Source organism: Phoca vitulina, unplaced genomic scaffold (assembly GCF_004348235.1).
Source record: "Phoca vitulina isolate PV1807 unplaced genomic scaffold, GSC_HSeal_1.0 scaffold38, whole genome shotgun sequence".
Lineage (NCBI taxonomy): Eukaryota > Metazoa > Chordata > Mammalia > Carnivora > Phocidae > Phoca > Phoca vitulina.
In genome coordinates this window covers 9,080,152-9,102,224 of record NW_022589741.1, presented here as the reverse complement: position 1 = coordinate 9,102,224, position 22,073 = coordinate 9,080,152, and the positions used below count along the sequence as shown (strand labels likewise).

Genomic DNA, 22,073 nt, shown 5'->3' with positions numbered 1-22,073 from the left:
AGGAGTTTACCCCATTAAAATAAAAATATTCTCCAATTGGGGCGCCTGGGTGGCTCAGTCGTTAAGCGTCTGCCTTCAGCTCAGGTCATGATCCCAGGGTCCTGGGATCAAGCCCCACATCGGGCTCTCTGCTCAGCGGGAAGCCTGCTTCTCCCTCTCCCACTCCCCCTGCTTATGTTTCCTCTCTCGCTGTGTCTCTCTCTGTCAAATAAATAAATAAAATCTTAAAAAAAAAAAAAAAAAAATTCTCCAATTGTGCTACAAATTCAAATCTTACTATATGCTTCCTACAAGAAACAGACATAAAGCAAAATATTTTAAAAATGGTGTAAAATAAAGAATAAAGATTTTTCAGGCCAGTGCAAAACAATGCAGCACAGAAATGGCAAAGTTAAATTCTGAAAAGGTTTTATTCCAAGCAAAAAGAATTCAACAAAACATAAAATGTCATTTATAAAAGTTACAGTCCACTATGAAAATAGTCCTAAATTTTCATACGTCAGATAATTTGGCATCAAACTATAAAAAGCACAAATTATTGGAAACAAAGGAAAATTGATAAACACATAATCGTGGAGACTTAAATGCCAAATCTCTGATAGATTAAGAGGAAAAATAAGTGCAGACAGAGAATTTGAATAAAATTAATAGGATGGAATAGAAATACATCAAACAACATACCCTACAATCACCAAATATACCTTTTCATCTGCCCATGAAACATTTATAAAAATTGATAGTGAGCTACAGAGAAAACTTCAATAAGTCCCTAAATGCATATATCATGTAAGCAACATTCTCTGACAACATAATAAGACTAGGAATTAAGAACAAAATGTTTAGGGAAAAGAAAAACACTTTAAAAACACTTCGCTAATTAAATACCTCAGTCCACAACAGCCAAACTGTGGAAAGAGCCAAGATGTCCATCGACAAATGAATGGATAAAGAAGATGTGGTATATATATACAATGGAATATTATGCAGCCATCAAAAGGAATGAAATCTTGCCATTTGCAATGACGTGGATGAAACTGGAGGGTGTTATGCTGAGCGAAATAAGTCAGAGAAAGACACGTATCATATGACCTCACTGATATGAGGAATTCTTTATCTCAGGAAACAAACTGAGGGTTGCTGGAGTGGGGGGGGGGGGGGAGGGATGGGGTGGCTGGGTGATAGACATTGGGGAGGGTATGTGCTATGGTGAGTGCTGTGAATTGTGCAGGACTGTTGAGTCACAGAGCTCTACCTCTGAAACAAATAATACATTATATGTTAAAAAAAAAAAAAAGAAGAAGAAGAAGATAGCAGGAGGGGAAGAATGAAGGGTGGGAAATCGGAGGGGGAGATGAACCATGAGAGATGATGGACTCTGAAAAACAAACTGAGGGTTCTAGAGGGGAGGGGGGTGGGAGGATGGGTTAGCCTGGTGATGGGTATTAAAGAGGGCACGTTCTGCATGGAGCACTGGGTGTTATACGCAAACAATGCATCATGGAACACTACATCAAAAACTAATGATGTGATGTATGGTGAGTAACATAATAATAAAAAATAATAAAATAAATACCTCAAAGAAAATATCAAAATAAGGTACATGTACAAAGTTATTTATATTAATTCAATATTTTAATTAAATCAAAGCTTAACAACAGAGGTATGGTTAAAAATATTATAGTATTTCTATTAGGCAGCTGAAAGGAAGTTGTCCTAAAAATTTTAAGGGCATGAAAAAATATTAATGGTTAAAATGGTATCGAATTTTACATATTACATACCATAATTACAAATAATGTCAAGTATATATACATATGTGTATGACATAGGATACAGACTGAATATCTGTATCCTGCAAAATTCATTATGTGTCCCAGTGTGGCTGTATTTGGAGACGGGGCCTCAAAGGAAGTAATTAAGGTTATATGAGGTCATAATAGGGGCACCCTGATCCAATAGGATCAGTGTCCAATAAGCCACCAGAAAGCTTACTCTTGTTCTCTTTTTCCCCATCCCTGCACACACATAGTTAGGCACCAAGGAGAGATTATCTAAGGACAAGAGAGAGAAGGTGGCTGTCCGCAACCCAAGGGGAGAGCTCTCCTCAGACCCCAATCCTACTAGCACCTTGATGCTGGACTTCCCAGCCTCCAAATCTGTAAAAAAATTTGTTGCTTGAGCCACCCAGGTGGTGATATTTTGTAAAAGCAATCCAAGCTAAGACAACATAGAACAGAAGCTAGAGGAAATGCAGCAAAATCCTGACCCACTTGATGATTTCTGTATACATTTCTTTATTCTGTTGTGAATATGTATAACTTTTATAATTAGAGTAGAAGGTAAATACATAATAAACAGAAGAAAAAAAAAGACTACTGTCTACCAAGAAAAGGCTGAATCGGCCCACACACTACCTTTACCAGTGTAAAACTGCATTTGGGTAGTTAACACAGCACACCTGGTCAATGAAAAATTATTCAGAAGCTAAAGACTGGAGAGCTTGGAATAAAAACTGATAATGATAGAGAATCTTCTGCTCTCCTTTGCTGGAAAAGTTTTTCTGTTAAAAATATTTTTATATATTTTAAATATAGTTTTTAAAATACATATATATACATATGTACACACACATGTGCATATATATAGCTGCAAAGTGTTTCCACTAAATTTTCTCATTTAAGCCCTATGCTACCAGAAAGACCATTACAGCCATTCTACAGATTAGAAAACTAAAGTTTAGAGAGGTTAGGGCAATGACGAAGCCAGTCCACAACTCCTGGTCCTGTCAGGTCACATTCAGTATTCTTCCTACATCAAGTTCCACAGAAGTGTTTCTGGCTCAGAAGCAACTTTGGAATCTTCTACTCAATGCTGGATGAAAGCTAAGATTTGATAGAGTTTCTATCCCCTATTAAACATCTCCCTGGGCCACTGGTCTCAGTGTTGCCTAAAATGTATATTCTAGTTGAATCCCTCAATATGACCTTCCAAATCACTAATTCCCTCAATGGATTCAGGCAGGAGTTTACCACTATGTTATTTTAATGAAAATTTTTTCAATTTAAAGGACTTCTACCTGATTGAGCCTTGTTCAAAGCTGTTTTTCATTTCTGCCTTTCATTTCAAGATATATTTTTAATGGTTATATCCTTTCTTTAAAAATCAGAAATATTTAAGAAACAGTTGTTTTATTGTGCACATGAATAAAAAGAAATAGTATGGGAAGTATGTGACTGTTAAACATATTTTAACTTTTTTACTATTTGAAGGGCAAAGGCCTACAGAGGTCCTCATAGTAATATATAACAGAGAACAGAAGAGTAACATCTTTATACAATAAATTGTTAGAAATGATAAGTTTAAGTGTAAAGTTGTGCGTGCCTGCAGCTCTTAAAGATTATCATGCACAGACTGGACCCTGCCCTACGTTAGATATTAAAAACACACCACAACCAAAAAAACTTGGGTAATTAGAATTGACTGACTTACTACCATAAAAATTCAGAGTAATAAATGGTGACAGTAGTATTAAGTCAAAAATAGTCAAGCACATAGTGTTCCAGTGAAGGAAAGGCATAGTTCATCTTCTCAAATTACTAAAAATATGTAATTCCAGTTTCTTTTTCTTGAGTTTGGAAAATTCTGTTTTCCAGATACCTAAGAAAAATGCATAACTTCTGCATTGAATCCATGTAGCAATCTGATGAAGTCATCTATGTCCATGGAACAGGTCGGGTCCGCCTGTCACTAAAACCTGTGCTGGTTAGGATTTGCCGTATTTTATCTGCTATGCTGAAATCGTCCGGTATTATATTATGGACCAAACAGTGAATTCTGTAATTTTCCAATAGCTGTTGCACTGCGCTTGACTTAAATGCAGCAGGGAGCGTCTTGTTTTTCTTAACAAAGGTGATCCTTACTAGGCCATCCCATTCCTGAAAATTGATAAGTGATGGTGGATTCTTAGGTTCTATCTTTTTTTTAAGATTTTTATTTATTTGAGAGAGAGAGAGGAATAGTGAGAGCAGGAACACAAGCAGGGGGAATGGGAGAGGGAGAAGCAGGCCTCCCGCGGAGCAGGGACCCGGATGTAGGGCTCGATCCCAGGACCCTGGGATCATGACCCAAGCCGAAGGCAGATGCTTAACAACTGAGCCACCCAGGCGCCCTCTCAGGTTCTATTCTTAAGATGCTGGATTCTACCTTGGGTGGTGGCCTAAAGTTATTCTGTCCAACTTTCATCAGACGGACCACATGTGCTAACAGCTGTGTATTGATTGAGAGTCTGCAGTATAATTTATCTCCAGGCTTTGATCAGAAATATTCTAAAATCATTTTCACATTGCTCTACTATTTTCATTTCATCTTACATGAACTCATACACCCTATGTTTTTGTTTTTGGCTAGGTCTCTGTATTAGTCTTCCTCATGTGTTTTATAAGAAAGCTTTTTCTTTTTCTCTTTCTCACTTGATTTTTCACTCTTGTTCTTGCTTTCTCCCTCCCTCCCACTCCAGAAAGGTTTCTGTTGGCCTCCAGGCAGCCTGAGACCCCTAGAATAGAAATTATCTTCCATCAGTCTGCCCTAGAGTGATATTGGGGTCACAGGTCCCATCATAGTATGTGGCTCTGCCCAGGCTGGTTGCAAGACTATATCTGCCTCCTTCAACTTCCCTTGGTCTGTAACACCCTGAGAGGACCTGGGGTTATGGTTGAGCATGTTCCAGAGAGGCATACTCCCTAGGTGTTAACTCTGAACTATTAGCTGTGTAGATTAAGGCAAGAAACACCTTTCTTTGCCTTGTCTCTAAAGTGCAGATAATAATTGGGAGGATTGTGAGAATACATTAATCCAACCAAGAAGTTCAGAACAATGCATGACACGTAGCAGGTGCTATGTAATAGCTCTAATTCCAATGAGCCAGCCTAAACATCTCCTTTTGTCTCCTTTCCCAGACAGGGAAACCCTACCCTAACTCTTGATTTCAGGTGAAACCCTAGGCCCCTTTCTTGTTTGGGAGCACTGTTCATCTCTCTACCCAAGATAATGAATTCCTTGCTGCCTGAACCTGCTTCTGGTCCTGGAGCTTAGCAGGCCTACAGCAGTGGCTTTTTTTTTATTTTTTATTAACATATAATGTATTACTTGTTTCGGGGTACAGGTCTGTGATTCATCAGTCTTAAACAACACACACAGCTCACCACAACACATATCCTCCTCAATGTCCACCACCCAGCCACCCCATCCTCCCACTGGCCTTGTGTTTTATATGTGTTTCTGTACCACTTGTAGCCAGAGGTTGGATCTTGTTTTTGCATTTGGCAGGTCTTTTACATTTTCTCTTTTCTATTTTTACCTACTGCTGGCTAGGGAAGGTGGAGAGGGATTTGGCTCTGGCTCACCTCCTAGTCACAGACTTGCAACACCATCTTTATTTTTCATTGAGGTATTATTGACATGTAACATTGTGTTAGTGCTAAGTGTACAACATGAGGATTTGATATATGTGTATATTATGAAAAGATGTTAACTAAACTTGTGATTATCACCACACATGGTTGTAATTTTTTCTTGTGAAAAGAACTTTTAAGATCTACTCTCTTAGCGAGACGATGGACTGTGAAAAACAAACTGAGGGTTCTAGAGGGGAGGGGGGTGGGAGGATGGGTTAGCCAGGTGATGGGTATTGAGGAGGGCACGTTCTGCATGGAGCACTGGGTGTTATGCACAAACAATGAATCATGGAACACTATATCTAAAACTAATGATGTAATGTATGGGGATTAACATAACAATAAAAAAATTTTTAAAAAAAGATCTACTCTCTTAGCAACTTTCAAATATATAATACAGTATTATCTATAGTCACCATACTGTACATCTCTAGGACTTATTTCTCTTATAACTGGAAGTTTGTCCCTTATGATCACCTTCACACATTTCACCCTCTCAACATACCTCTGGCAACCACTAATCTGTTCTCTGTACCACTATGAGTTCACAGTTATGGGGTTTTTTTATTCCACTAATAGATCATCCTGTATTTGTCTCACTCTTATTTTACTTAGCATAATGTCTATCCAAGTTGTTACAAATGGAAGAATTTCCTTTTTATGACTGAATAATATTCCATTGTATATGCATACACTATAGCTTCTTTAATCATCTGACAATGGACACTTGTGTTTCTAGATTTTAAGTATTATAAATAATGCTGTAATGAACATGGGGGGGCAGATAGCTTTAAGACAGTGATTTCATTTCCTTCAAATGAGTATCTACAAGTGGAATTGCTAGATTACATAGTGGTTCTATTTTTAACTTTTTTGAGGAACCTTCACACTGTTTTCCATAGTGGCTGCACCAGTTTACATTCCCACCAATAGTTGCAGCAGCATCTTGACTCTTTTTCGGACTCTGATGCTGGTCCCACTAAGCTACACTGCACCACCCAGCAGGGCGTCACTCTCTCCGATCACTCCATCACTCTCTCCAATGTGAATCATCCAGAGGAGGGAAAGCAAGGTTTTTCTCTTCTAATGACGGGCTCTTCCAAGCCGACAGGTTTGGCTCTGGTGGATGAGGACTGATCCAACATGAGCTTAACTAATTAAACATATTTCATCCTGAAGAAAAGTTGTCTCCATCCCCTGCCTTCCCGCACCACTTCTGTCGAAATCCTACCTGAGCCCCCTTCAAAGCTGCAGTCAATGTCATATAGTGTGGTGGCTCCCAAACCTGGCTATCCATTCTCTTTCTAAAAGCACAACACCCCAAGGCCCCTCCCCAGGATTTAGTAGACCTAGAATGGAACCCAGGAAACTGATTTTTTTATATTTTTTTATTTTAATATGTTATATTAGTTACCATACAGTACATCATTAGTTCTTGATGTAGTGTTCCATGATTCATTGTTTGTGTAACTGATTTAAGTTCAAAATCTAAATAGCTTACTACATACCTACTAGAATGGCTATCAAAAAGACTATTATAGCAAGTGTTGGGGGGATGTGGAACAACTTGCACTCAGTGCTGATGGGAATGTAAGAAGTTAAGCGAACACCTATCATCTGTAACCATTTCATATACCAGCCATGTCATGCCTAGATTTTACCCAAGAGAAATGAAAATGAAAGCACAGAAAGTTACACATAAATACTCACAGCAGCTTTCCTTATAATGGCCCCAAACTGCAAACAATCTAAATGTCCACCAACAAGTCAATGATTAATCATCGTACAGCATGCAATAGATTCATCAAAATGTACTACTGACACATGCAACAAGGTGGATGAATCTCAATTATACTGAGTCAAAGAAGCCAGACCCCTCCCCCCCAAAAAAAGACTACATATTATAGCATTCTGTTTATAGAAAATTCTAGAAAATGCAGACTAATCTATAGTGACAAAAAGCAGATCATTGGTTGCCTAGAGAGAACAGGGAGGAAAGGAGGATAGGTGGTAGGTATTCCAAAGGGGCTCAATGAAACTGGGAGGTGAAGATTATGTTCATTATCTTGACTGTGGTGATGTTTTCACAAATACACACATGTCAAACTTACCAAATTGTGTATTTGAAACATATACAATTTATTGTACCTCAAGTATAAAAACCTAAATGGCCTGCCAGAAAGGAATGGCCTGATTCTGAAAAGTCACTGGACTCAAGTCACTGACCCCATACATCACCTCATGTACCACCGCTACCACCCACCAGGTGGTGCCAATCCCACTTGTGTGCTTTAAGCTCCACCCTGACTACCCTCACCCTCAGATTAATTCTTTAGATAAAATTTGTAAGTAAATGTGGACTTAAATAAATTTACACTAAGTATTTTTATTAGGGCTACTTCTGTTAAGTCCTCTGCCCAGATAGCTGGTAACCAAAGACTCTGGAGGAAAGAATGCATTGCCATTGTGCCCACAGCTATTTACGGACCACCAGCAGGCACAGCACAGGACTAGGTACCTATTGGGGTAGAGAGACACGATGGAAGGGACCAGTAAAAATGAATAGAACACAATCCTTCCTGACAGGTAATGTGCCACAGTGGCTCAGAGCTTGGGCTCAGCATTCTGACAGCTAAATAAATATCTTGGTGGCAGCAAGAAAACCACTAATTTAAATAACTGAATTTTTCACTTTTCAAATAATTAGGTTGCATCAAATGGACACATAGAGGTTGGCACCAAAATTTAAATTATGCAGTGTTCTCCGAGAGCAGAGCAGGAATATTATCCTGCAGGACTGAGTTCAGTGTGGGGAATGTGAATAGGGAAACTCTAAAGGAAAGTATAGGGAGGAGTGTTTGATGTGGGCAGGGAGGAAGTGGCAGAAAATGGGCCTTAGGTTTTTAAATTGAAGAGGGACATGATCAGATATACGTTTTAGAAAAATAAATCTGGAAGACAGATTGGAGTTGAGATGAGGCTGAGGCCCAGCAGACAATTAGGAGGCTTCTGCAATCATCCCAGACATGGCTGATGAAGCACTGACCCTCAGGGAGGAAAAATTAATCATGTGAAAGTAAAAAACAACTTAATTTGCTTAGCCTCTCTGAGTTCCTTTTAAGAAACAAAAACTCAAATTCATCTAATATTTTAGTTTAGAACAAGTAACAAATTGTATTCAATAAATACGGAGAGATTTTAAGTATACTTAAAGTTGGGAAAGGCAGTCTCATGCATGCCCTCCACTTTTGACCCCAATCAGCCATGTAAGAATGGGCCCTGGGCCTGGAACGCTTCCTTACCGAGATAAAGAGCCCTCACAGTTTGTGCTGAACTTAGTGCCTTGTGTGGGATTCTCTCTCCCTGTTCCAGACCCAATATATGCTCCTTTTTCTTAAGCATGTGTGTCATATAGCACTTTGTCAATCCCACTGCCATATTTGTCCCCTGTGGGGAGGGGTCAGGGTCCTGCTGTAGCACAAGATGGGCACATGCAGGCCACCTGCCCTGTGTTGGCTGCTGAGAGGAACCTGTTGGCTACTGGTGACTGATGCCCAATACTGAAGATGACCTTGCCCTGTCTCTTCTCTTTGTAAGCAGAGCATTGTTCCATCCAGTTCCAATACCTATGCTGAGTTTTCCTTGGTGACTCCAAGGCCAGTGCAGAAGTGTTCAAAATCTGTTCCTAGTGATAAGTAACAGATGTCATTGTTCATCACTTAAAACCAATATGATAAGCAATGAGGAAAAGGGGGTGGGGAGAAGAAAGACTGGCTGTTGCCAGAGGGCAGGTGAAAGAAGATGAGGACTTGAACCAAGACACTAAGATTAAGATTGGAGAAGAGAATAGAGGTTTAAAAACACTTTACGAGATAAATTTGATAGGACTCAATATATTAAATAGGTAATATACTAACTATGTCAAATCACAGTAGCTCTATGCCAGCTTCCCTTATGAAGGTAATTGTCCAATTCATACCATTTGGGGAAAAGTGGTCATACTTCATATCCCATTAACTTGCTCCTCCTGTGCAGGTGCTTAGAGTAGGATGAGTGCCTGTCACAAGGGAAGGCTTTCAATAGGCTGACAAGTACCCCAAAATAGGACCTAGTGAGATGAGCCAAGCCAGTCTGATTCCTGATCCCATGAATCAGAAATATTGAACATAAAGAAAAGCAGGATGCAATAGGACCAGAGGCCCAAAATGAGATTAAGTTGAAGCTATATGAAGGAGAAAGTCAGGTTGAAACCACAAGAGATCATAGCAAGCCAAAGTTTTGAAGATAATCTATTATGAAAATATACAGAATGAAAGAAAAGAATACGGAAGTTAACTGTCAGAGGTGAATACAGCAGAAATGTTGGGGTTACAATAATGACCAGGAAGTTCTACAAACTGCAGGTCCTGAGGTTTCTAGAGCTGCCTTGGGTCCAGCTGCACTTCTTGTAAGGCCTGTCTCACTGCCATTAGAACCCATTCCTTGGGCAACCTAAAGACAAAACTAGAATAGCAACAAGAAGAAAGGGTTCAAGGATGACTCCCTGGTTTCTAGCTTGGGTAAACAGGTAAATGTTGGTGTCATCAACTAAAACAAAGAAAAGGAACAACGTTAGGAAGGAGGAGGACAGGTTTATCCCAAGACCTCTTGAATTTGAGAGGACTATGGTAAAGGCAGCCAGCAGAGTTGGTCTTAGACTTGAAATCTGGAGAAGTCTGAACTAGAGATAGATATTTCATCCTCATCAGCATATGGTTAATATCTGAAATGGCAAGCATGAAGGAGATCAACCAGGGCAAGAGTATACAGTAAGATGCAGAGGGCTGGGGTTGAAACCCTAAGGAGCACGAATATTCCAGCAGCAGATGGAGAAAGGGGGGCTGCAAATGAGCCATAGGGGGACTGGTCAAAGATGTATAAGGGGGGAATGGAAAACATGGCACACAAAGGCCAAAATGATAGTGTTTCAAGGAGGACACAACCTGAAGTGTCAAATGCAACATGCAAGTTACTAAGAATTAAAGAGGGTCTATTGGATTTGGAAATTAGGAAACTATAGCAAAAGTACTTTCAATTAAGACAAAGATGGAAGGAAAATTACAAGTCACTGCAACAAGTATGGAACTTCATGTCAAAAAGTCACAGGGAAGGCTTGTGATCAAGAGAGTAGAGCCAGTATCTTGAGACCTCCTTCATAAACTACATTTTGGGGGGCTGGGGTGGAATGTATACATATGCATTTCAAAGAAAATTAAAAACTAAAATTTTAAAGATTAAAATTCTCTATGAAAATGGAGTAGAAACTACAGTGGGCTAGAGACATGGCATGACTGGGTCCTCAAGGCAACAGGACCAGAAATTAGAAATGGGGCTATTTTAACACTATAGAATAGGAACCAAGTGTGCCTAAAAGATGGCAAAGGATTGGAGTCTGTCTCCCTGCAAGAAGCCAAGAACTGAAACTGTATTCCCAACTAAAAATGGAAGCTTGGATTGTGGTCAAAATGAGCTTTTTTCATGTAGCATAGGTAATGAGAACAAAAGTTTGAAAATTAAAGGACAGAAACAGATAGGCCAACTATCAAATATGGTTGATTGAACACATAATTTATCTCTTTTCCTTTCCAATATTCCAGTAAAATGATATTATAGAATTTAAAATGCTATAAACCCACAAGGACAAAGAGAATGGAAAATGAGAGATGGCATCAAATGATGGATGACAGAAAAGAGGAAAAAACATTAACAGACTCTAGAAAGCTGAATACCAAGTACGGGCACCAATGTCAAACCATGATGCAGAACACTGGAAAGTCTCCATGGTCTGCAACACCAGAAGCTATCAGGGCAGGAGTGGTGTCTGGGGCTGAAAAAGATGGACTAAATTAACAGTGAAAAAGTAGATTTCTGTGTACTCTTCCCCGCTCTGGGAGAGCCAAGTGACAATACTTCCCCAACCCAAAATGAGATAAATCGTTCATTTTGGGATGAAACTAAACCAAATGGGCTCCATATTCAGGGAGACAAGGCCAACAAAGATTGAAGGACAGATGCCTAATTAAAATCAGGAGTTGATAGAGTGAGACTCCCAGCCTCCTTTCATTGCTTTCTCTAAAAAATAATCCTAGGTGAATAGATTCCAGATAGGAAATTGGTGGATTCTTCTCTGGGGAAATTGAACACCTCAAGAGAACAAACCTACAGATACTGGTATTTTTGAGTTTCAAAATAAGGCATCAGGAATTTCACTTGACCACCCCACAGTGATGCACAACAGTCAGCAAGAAGCACCCATAATGGAGCTCTTCTAAGTGCCTTACCCTTAATTAGGATGGGTTGACCAAGAGTATCATGACCTTCGGAGAAATTCTCCAGGATAAAAAAGGAAACCAAATCACTCAGAAAAAGAAATAAAATGGAGCCAATGAAGAATGGAGAATTTTTTAAACTGTAATATTCTCAGAGAAATAGGATTATATTCACAAGACAAAAATAGGTTGCTATAAAAAGGAATAGTCAGAATAAAAGTCTTGAAATTAAAAAAATATACATAGTAACTGAAATAAAATGGAAAATTTGAAAGATAAAGTTGAGCACTTGTCCCCCAAAATAGAACAAAAAGACAAAGAAATTTAGAAAAAAAATAGGAGGACAAGATCAATCTAGGAAGTTCAACATCAAAATATCCAGAAAGAAAGAAAAGCAGAGGTGATAAGGTTTTTTAAAAAAATATTTTAAATTCCCCAAAATGTAGAAGTTTGATTAAAAAGTTACAACCTGTGCCTAGAAGGTTAAAAAAAAAAAACAAAGCTAAACTATACCAATGCAGATAAATTTTGAAATCTTAAAATACCAGGGCTAAAATTTTGTTCTCAAAAGCTTACATGAAGGGGAAAAAAAAATAGGTCACATAAAACCTATCTAGAATCAGCTCCACTGAAAGCTAGAATGCAACAGAACATTGTCTTCATAAGTCAGAGGGAAATTATTTTAGCTAGAACATATACTCAGACCACTTATGAATCATCTGTTAAGTATAGATAATTTCAGAAAGTATGGTTTCAATAAATTTGCTTTCTATGCAAGTTTCCCTTTCTTAGGAAGTAACTAGAGAGTGCATCCATCAAAAAGCAGCAAACCAGAAAAGGAATACACAAAACCTAGAAAATGGAGGATCCTACACAGGACAGAGGCAAAAGATCAGGAGGACAGCTGCTCAGCAGAGCTAGAGAGCAAATAATACAGAGCGGAAGAAAAGAGGAAGGAACTCCAGGGAAAGGGAAGAAGGAACAGGCATAGATTACCTAATGTGTTTCACTACCTGGAATGCATTTTTACTAATTTTTGGAGTGTTTAAGTCAAATCAATGATATGTAACATAGATAATTACATTAAAAAATATTATACATCTCTCAACAGGCATTACTTTCAAGAATATTTAAATCGTAAAATTATACATAGAATGTGGTAACTTTATGTAAGTTTTTAAAACAAAAAACAACTTATTTATTAATATGTACAAATTAAGGTTAAAGCATTAAAAATGAACTGGAAGGATATAAAATTTCACATTTGATTTGTCTATGAATAAAGGATAAGGGCACTAGGACGAGGAATCAAGGATAGGGAATTTCTACTTGATCTTCAGGTTTTCAATAATTTTAAGTAGTAATATAGGATAGTGGTTATGAGTTCAAATTCTATAACCCAATTCTCTGGATTCATATCTCCGCTTCACTTACTAGTTGTCTGACCTTAAGCATACTATTTAACCACTGTATTACTTATGATCTTCATTTATACAACAGTGTCATTCATTATACTGAAATCATAGAAATGTTTTAAGGATTAAATCAATCTATGTTAAACAGACACATGAAAAAAATGCTCAACATCACTTGTCATCAGGGAAATATAAATCAAAACCACAATGAGCTACCACCTTACACCAGTTAGAATGGCTAAAATTAACGAGACAGAAACAACCAATGTTGGCGAGGATGTGGAGGAAGGGGAACCCTCTTACACTGTTGGTGGGAATGCAAGCTGGTACAGCCACTCTGGAAAATAGTATGGACATTCCTCAGGAAGTTAAAAATAGAGCTACCCTATGATCCTGCAATTGCACTATGGGGTATTTACCCCAAAGATACAGATGTAATTAAATGAAGGGGTACCTGCACCCCAATGTTCACAGCAGCAACGTCCATAATAGCCAAACTGTGGAAGGAGCCAAGATGTCCTTCGACAGATGAATGGATAAAGATAATGTGGTTCATATATACAATGGAATATTACTCAGCCATCAGAAAGGATGAATACCTACCATTTACATCGATGTGGATGGAACTGGAGGGTATTAGGCTAAATGAAATAAGTCAGTCAGGGAAAGACAATTATCATATGGTTTCACTCATATGTGGAATGGTTGAAAGACCTAAATGTGAGACAGGAGTCCATCAAAATCCTAAAGGAGAACACATGCAACAACCTCTTCGACCTCAGCCGCAGCAACTTCTTCCTAGAAACATCACCAAAGGCAAGGGAAGAAAGGGCAAAAATGAACTATTGGGACTTCATCAAGATAAAAAGCTTTTGCACAGCAAAAGAAACAGTCAACAAAACCAAAAGACAACCAACAGAATGGCAGAAGATATTTGCAAATGACATATCAGATAAAGGTCTAGTATCCAAAATCTATAAAGAACTTCTCAAACTCAACACCCAAAGAACAAATGATCCAATCAAGAAATGGGCAGAAGACATGGACAGACATTTTTCCAAAGACGACATCCAAATGGCCAACAGACACATGAAAAAGTACTCAACATCGCTTGGCATCAGGGAAATCCAAATCAAAACCTCAATGAGATATCACCTCACACCAGTCAGAATGGCTAAAATTAACAAGTCAGGAAACAACAGATGTTGGCGGGGATGCAGAGAAAGGGGAACCCTCCTACACTGTTGGTGGGAATGCAAGCTGGTGCAGCCACTCTGGAAAACAGTATGGAGGTTCCTCAAAAAGTTGAAAATACGGGCGCCTGGGTGGCTCAGTTGGTTGAGCAACTGCCTTCGGCTCAGATCATGATCCTGGAGTCCCTGGATCGAGTCCCGCATCAGGCTCCCTGCTCAGCGAGGAGCCTGCTTCTCCCTCTAACCCTCCCCCTTCTCATGTACTCTCTCTCTCAAATAAATAAATAAATCTTTAAAAAAAAAAGTTGAAAACAGAGCTACCCTACAATCCAGCAATTGCACTACTGGGTATTTACGCCAAAGATACAAATGTAGGGATCCAAAGGGGTACGTGCACCCCAATGTTTATAGCAGCAATGTCCACAATAGCCAAACTATGGAAAGAGCCAAGATGTCCATCGACAGATGAATGGATAAAGAAGATGTGGTATATACATATACACACACACACACACACACACACACACACACAATGGAATATTATGCAGCCATCAAAAAAAACCCCACGAAATCTTGCCATTTGCAACGACGTGGATGGAACTGGAGGGTGTTATGCTGAGCGAAATAAGTCAATCAGAGAAAGATGTATCATATGACTTCACTGATATGATGAATTCTTTATCTCAGGAAACAACCTGAGGGTTGCTGGAGTGGTGGGGGGTGGGAGGGAGGGGGTGGCTGGGTGATAGACATTGGGGAGGGTATGTGCTATGGTGAGCGCTGTGAATTGTGCAAGACTGCTGAATCACAGATCTGTACCTCTGAAACAAATAATACAATATATGTTAAAAAAAAAAAAAAAGAAGAAGAAGAAGAAGATAGCAGGAGGGGAAGAATGAAGGGAGGGAAATCGGAGGGGGAGACGAACCATGAGAGACGATGGACTCTGAAAAACAAACTGAGGGTTCTAGAGGGGAGGAGGTGGGAGGATGGGTTAGCCTGGTGATGGGTATTAAAGAGGGCACGTTCTGCATGGAGCACTGGGTGTTATATGCAAACAATGAATCATGGAACACTACATCAAAAACTAATGATGTAATGTATGTTGATTAACATAATAAAAAAATTTAAAAAAAATAAATAGTGCAAAGGATCATAAGAGAAGGGAGGGAAAACTGAATAGAAAAAAATCAGAGAGGGAGACAAACCGTGAGAGACTCTTAACTCTGGGAAACAAACTGAGGGTTGCTGAGCAGAGGTGGGTGGGGGGAATGGGGTAACTGAATGATGGGTATTAAGGAGGGCACATGATGTGATGAGCACTGGGTTTTATACGCAACTGATGAATTACTGAACACTACCTCTGAAAATAATGTACTATATGTTAGCTAATTGAATTTAAATTTAAAAAAAAAGAAAACCTGTAATTTCTTTGATATGTAAATCTTTTTAAAGACCTTTTGCCCATTTTTTCAATCCAGGAATGTCTACATCTAGGAGCCAAGGGCCATCTTTTTGAAATGTTAACACCAAGAGGTATCTCCCAGTTTCCAGGAGAGGGTAGGAGCACAATTTCCATGGGCACTTTGCTCCAAGTAAAACGACCTTCTGTCACGAAGATAAGAGGAAGTTTCCCTCCATACCACAGCGATTCAAAGCTCTCCCAGCCTTTGTTTCAGCAGAGTTGAATTCAGATTTTAGTTCTGGTGTCTCTCCCCTATTGCAACAGCCTTGAATAAAGTTTTCCTTGCCTGCTTTAAAAAAAAATTATATACACACACACATATGTATGTGTATAAACATTTAGAATGTCTGCTACAAGGCATAAAATTATAACAAACACCAAATATGTAATATAATTTTGAGGGGAAAAGATTTGAAACAAATTAACATTTAGTTCTAGTGTTGTATATATAGGGATTTGTAATCTTCGTCTGTATTTCTGGGTTTTTATTTACTCAAAATTTTTTTAAAAAGATGTGTAGAATTCAGCTAAAGAAAGTAAAATATTTTACCCAAAAAAAGCAATAAAATATTGTTCTAAAAGTTTGGGTGAAAACTTCTACTTTCAGCAGGATGTAATAACTGGGTCTAGATTTACCCTCTACTATAACAACTAGAAAAATGGACCAAATAGATTTAACAGTGGACTTCAGACACTGGACAATAAGGAGCACAGGGCAGTGATCCTGGAGGAAAGAGAAACCAATGAAGTGAGCCCTGTGATTGTTTCAGGTCATTGCCTGGAGGCAGTTCCCAGACCACAGAACACAGAAGAGAAATCCAAAAAGGAGCTCAACATTCTGAGTTGTACAGAGGAAGACTGGAGCTCAAGGAAGTCGAAGTCACTAGAATTTATATGAAGGAACATTGGAGGGGATAACTGCCCAGAGAAAGAGGACCAGAAATCTATAGACTGAGGGGTGGGGAGGTCCTCAAATTTTTGGCTGAACAGTTCTCCACATATGCATGATCTGTAACTCTACAAGGAAGTAAGTCAAACAACTTTTGCAGCTCACATTGGCTTAGGAATAGTTCATATTATCACCAGTCACAGTAGGAAGATCTCATAATACATGGGACATCAGATAGTGTACTCAGCTGGGTATTATCTTTGTAGTGAGACCAACTAACCCTGAAGACTGCTCTGAATTCATCCCAATAATGCAAAAAGTAAGCCTTAAGAAGACTGAGCTAACTCCAAATAACTTAGCCATGTGAGGGAAGCCCAACACTTTCTAAAGGATTACAAAATCCAGGAGTCAATGGCATAAAATTCATGAGGTCTGGTATCGAATCCAAAACTATCAAGTATATAGATAGGCAGGAAAATATAACCCATAACCAAGAAAAAAAAAAAAAAGTCAGTCATTAGAAACAGACCCAGAAATTACAGAATTGATAGAATTAGCAGACAAGAATATCAGAACAGCCAGTATAATTAATATGTGCAAGAATATAGAGGAAAAAACGTGAACTTGGTGAAGTAACAAATGGAAAACACACACTCAAACTCAAATGGAAATTCTAGAAACAAAAAAAAATAAAATAGCTGAAATGAAAACTTCACTGGATCAGATTAACAGGTACTACAGGAATTATAAGCAAAATGAAGTATGGAAGGCAAAAGGGAAAAAGAGCCAGGTAGCCAATGAAAAAAAATGCTAAGCATTCTAAAATTTATGTAATTTAAGTCTGAGAGAGGGGAGGAGAGACAGAAAACTGTTTAATAATTAAGCAAAATATTTCTAGTTGATTGAAATTATAAATCCACAGATCCAAGGCAGCCCAAAAAAGCCAAGAATAAATACAAATAATCACAACAAACCACAAACTTCTGAGAGCTAGGAATAAAGAGAAAATCTTAAAAGCAAACAGGAAAAAAATTACATAAGGGAAAATAAGGCAATTCATAAACTTCTCTTTAGAAGCCATGCATCCCAGAAGAAAATGGAGTGTTATCTTTAAAGCAGAAAAAAACTGTCAACCTACATTTCTACACCCAACAAAAATATAAAAAATGAAGGCAAACTAGACTTCTTCTAAGAAGGAGAAGCTGAGAGACCCTCCCAAGAAATGTTAGAAGTAGTTCAGATAGGAGGACAACAATACCAGATGGAAATTTAATCTACACAAAGGAACAAAGGATACCAGAAACTGTAAATCTGAAAGACTAAAAAATGTTTTTAATTTTCAAATCTCCTTAAAGGATGATTGTTTACAGAGGGACAATAAGTATGTATTATGATGTTTACAAAACATGTAGAAGTAAAATAACAATTTTAAAAAGGAATGAATATGAAAAGATGCTCAATATCACTAGATTTCAGAAAAATGCAAATCAAAAGCCCAAGATACCACTTCATACACATTAAGATAACTTATTCTGAAAACAGAAAACAGTGTTGGCAAGGATGTGGAAAGTGGGACTCCTTGTGCACTGTTGGTGGGAATGCTAATGGTTTGGCCAATGTGAGAAACAGTTTGGCAGTTCCTCAGAAAGTTAGACATAGAATTACTGTATGCTCTAGCAATTCCACTCCCTGGTAGATGCCCAGAAGAATTAAAAGCAGGAACTTAGAGTTGTACAAATGTTCTTAGTAGTATTTACAATTACCAAAAAGTAGAAAAAAACCCAGATGTTCAAGAGATGAGTGGATAAACAAAAATTGGTATATACACACAATGGAATATTACAGCCTTTAAAGAGAATGAAATTCTGAAACATGCTACAACATAGACAAACCTTGAAAACTAAGTGAAATTAGCCAGAAATAAAAGGACAAACATTTTATGATTCCATGTATCTAAAGTACCTAGAATAGACAAATTTACAGAGGCAGAAAGGAGAATAGAGATTACCAAGTGCTGGAGAGAGAGAAACAGTGAGTTATGTTTAATGGGTACAGAGTTTCTATTTGGGATCATGAAAAAGTTATGGAACTGGATAGTGGTGAAGACTGTGTAACATTGTGAATACCACAGCTCCCTCTTATCCATGGGGGATACATTCCAAGACTCTCAGTGGATGTCTGAAACCATGGGTGGGGTACCAAACCATATATATACATACACTATGTTTTTTTCTTATATATACATATCCATGATAAAGTTTAATTCATAAGTTAGGTCCAGTAAAATAAATAATAAAATAACAATACACAAAGTTACATGAATGTGGTCTCTCAAAATATCTTATTGTGCTTTACTCATCCTTCTTGTGATGACATATGATAAAATGCCTACATGATGAGATAAAGTGAGGTAAGTGACATTGTGATGTGGTGTTAGGCCACTGCTGACCTTCTAACAATACGTCAGGACAAGGATTATCTCCTTCCAAAACATAGTTGACCACAGGTAACTGAAACCACAGAAAAGGAAACTGTGGATAAGGGGGTGTATTACTGTATACTTAATGCTACTGGATTGTACACTTAAAAGTAGTAAAAGGGAACCAGAAAAAGATCAATAAGGAAAAAGGCAGCTTGAACACTGGACCAAACAGACATATACAGAATACCCAAATACAGAAAACACATTTTTCTCAAGTGCACATGGAATATACTCCTGGATAGACCATGTATTAGGCCACAAAATAAGCCTTAATAAACTTTAAAATATTGAAATCATAAAAATATCTTCTCCAATCACAATGGAATGAAATTAGAAATCAGTAACAAAAGGAAAACTGGATAATTCACAAATATGAAAATCAAACAATAGTCTTAAACAACTAAAGTGTGAAAGAAGAAACTACAAGGGAAATTAGAAAATGTTTTAAGACAAATGAAGATGCAAACACAACATACCAAATCTCATGAAAGCAGTACTAAGTAATTTTGTTATAAAAGCTCATACTAAGAATAAAGATCTCAAATCAACAACCTAACTTTACACCTTCAGAAACTAGAAAAAGAACAAAATAAACCCAAAACTAGCAGAAGGAAAGAAAGATTAGAGCAGGTAAACAAAATAAAGAATAAAAAATGGGGGATGGGGAGAAAATCAATGAAACCAAGAATTCGTTCTTTGGTGGGAAAAAGAAAATCCTAAAGTTGACAAGGCTTCTGCTAGATTAACTAAGGAAAAACAAAGACAAGACTCAAACAACTAAAATCAAAAGAAGGGACATTAAAAATAATTTTACAGAAATAAAAACAATTAGAACACTATAACCAATTATATATTGACAAATTGGGATAACTGAGATCAAATGGGCAAATTTCTAGAAACATACAACCTCCAAGAGTGAATTGTGAATAGCAAATAGGAACAGACCTGTTACTAGTAAAAAGATTGAATCAGTAATCTACCTCCCTACCCCTTACCCCACCAAAGAAAAACCCAGGAACACATGGCTTTACTGGTAAATTCTACTTAACATTTAAGAATACCAATCCTTGTCAAATTCTTCTAAAAAATTGAAGAAAAACTTCCAAACCTATTCTAGGAGGACAGCATTACCCTGATACCAAAGTCAGACAAAAACACAATTACAGGCCAATATCCGTAATCAATATTGATGCAAAAAATCCTGAACAAAATACGAGCAAACAGACTTCAGTAGCACATTAAAAGGATCATCATGACCAAGTAGGATTTATTCCTAGAATGCAAGGGTGATTTAACATTCAAAAAGCAATCAATGTAGTATACTGCATTAACAGAATGAAGAAAGAAAACTACATGGTTATCTCAACTGATGCAGAAAAAGCATTTGACAAAATTCAACACACTTTCATGATAAAAACACTCAAACTAGAAATAGAAGGAAACTACCTCAACATAATGAAGGCCATATATGGAAAGCTCATATAACATACTCAGTGGTGAAAACCTAAAAGCTTTCCCTCTAAGAACAGAATACAAGGATGCCTGTTTTCACTTCTATTCAACATAGTACTAAAAGTCTTATCCAGAACAATATAGCAAGAAAAAGGAAAAAGACCTCCAAATTGGAAATGAAGATATCTCTGTTCACAGATGATATCATATATAGAAAATCCTAAAGATACCACACACATGCACTGTTAGAATAAATTCAGCAAAGTTGCAGGTTAAAAAAAAAAAAAGCAAAAATCAGTTGCATTTTTGTACACTAACAAATGAACAATCTGAAAAAGAAATAATTTCATTTACAATAGCATCAAAAAGTATAAACTGCTTAGGAATAAACTTAGCCAAGGAGGCAAAACACTTGTACACTGAAAAACTACAAGACATTCTTAAAAGAAAGATGACACCAATAAATGAAAAGATATTCCGTGTAAATGGAAAACTTATTATTAAAATGTTAATACTATCCAAAGTGATCTACACATACTATGCAATCCCTATCAAATTCTCTATGGCATATTTTACAGAAATTAAAAAATCCATCCTAAAATGTATATGTCATCTCAAGGGACCCTGAATAGCCAAAACAATCCTGGAGAAGAATGCAGTTGGATGTCTCATGCTTCCTGGTTTCAAACTTCTTGCAAATCTATAGTCATCAAAACAGTATATTATCATAAAAACAAATATATAGACCAATGGAGTAAAATATCCCAGAAATAAACCCTCACATACATGGTCATATTATTTTCCGGGAAGAGTTCAAAGACCATTCATGGGGGAAAGGGCTGCCTCTCAACATAAAGTGTCGTAAAACTGAATATCCATGAGCAAAAGAATGAAACTGGATTCTTACCTTATACTGTATATAAAAATTAACTAAAAATTGATCAAAGACCTAAATATAAGAGCTAAAACTATAAAACTCTTAGAAGAAAACATAGGGGGGATGTTTAATAGCATTAAATTTGGCAATAATTTCTCAATTAGGACCCCAAAAGCACAGGCAACAAAAGAAAAAAAAATTGGACTACATCAAAATTTAAAACTTCTGTACGAGGCACCTGGGTGGCTCATTCGGTTAAGTGACTGCCTTCAGCTCAGATCACGATCCCAGGGTCCTGGAATCAAGCCCCATGGCAGGCTCCCTGCTCAGCAGAGAGCCTGCTTCTCCCTCTCCCTCTGCTGCTCCCCCCTGCTTGTGCTCTCTGTGTCAAATAAATAAAATCTTTAAAAAAAAAAACTGTGCAAAGAACACAATCAACAGAATGAAAGGCAACTATACACTGGGAGAAAATATTTACAAATTATATATCTGACAAAGGGTTAGTATCTAGAATATATAAAGAACTCCTATAACTCAAT

The 22,073-nt window shown here is 37.6% G+C and overlaps 1 pseudogene; it reads right to left on the bottom strand.

Moving 5' to 3' along the window:
- Positions 1-3,616: 3,616 nt before the first annotated feature.
- The window catches only part of LOC116646817, a 33,833-nt pseudogene continuing 15,376 nt past the window's right edge, over positions 3,617-22,073 (bottom strand).